Source organism: Penaeus monodon, chromosome 19, assembly GCF_015228065.2.
Source record: "Penaeus monodon isolate SGIC_2016 chromosome 19, NSTDA_Pmon_1, whole genome shotgun sequence".
Lineage (NCBI taxonomy): Eukaryota > Metazoa > Arthropoda > Malacostraca > Decapoda > Penaeidae > Penaeus > Penaeus monodon.
This window is the reverse complement of record NC_051404.1, coordinates 3,342,436-3,343,330: the sequence shown is the minus strand read 5'-3', so window position 1 is coordinate 3,343,330 and position 895 is coordinate 3,342,436.

Here is an 895-nt window from a genome sequence, read left to right as displayed (position 1 = left end):
AATTAGTGTGAACAGGTCTACATCGGATCAGATGTTTGTAGAATGTTATTCATGTTTGGCATCATATATGACGATCCTGAAACTGAAGCGCTTTGGAAGAATTTGGTACTGTAGAATTTGGATATTGCAGACACAAAATATAAAAGTTTGCCATCCTATGCTAAATGATGTATAAAATCGACAAAAAAGTTAGACTTTGTTCTAGGATGAATATTTAACAATTTCCGGCAGCAAGTCCGCCACGTAACAATTCCTCGAGTTTCGGATCATCCGAATTCCACAACACCGTCCATTAAACGATAAGACCTTTGGCTGCCATGGTGTGGCGGAGAACTGATTACGTATCACATTTATTCTTACCTTCATATATCTGATAATACCCTTAAACTTTACCAAAGCTCCGTAACATTGCATCAGATGTCCTAGATGTTTTTTTCATGTTTAACAATGTTTATAGGTCTTCCAACATAGATATTTTCACATAATTGTTGTAAAAGTGATTGAGGTTTGGCGAGGCAAAAATTATGAGTAGACCTTTATCAGCCTGTATTTGTATATGACTCACATACTGAGACCACTTCCCTTAAAGCGTGACATGTAGGAGAAATGCAATTGCACGTAGATTTCCTATGCGGCAACCATACTCGGTGTGATGTAGACTGTGTAGCAACGGATCAAGGTACATTGAAAATAGTAGGGGACTTCAACTCCGCTTTGCTTGACACCATTCTGCAGTTTTAACTGTTCGGAACATTCATCTCTCCATTCAACAATAGCAGAGCTCATTATGTAGGCTACACAACAAGTAACAATCGTATTACCAGAGGACATACATCTCGTTTAATAACAAGGGTGAAAAGTTTACTATACTTCACTTTGTCAAATGCTTTGGTCT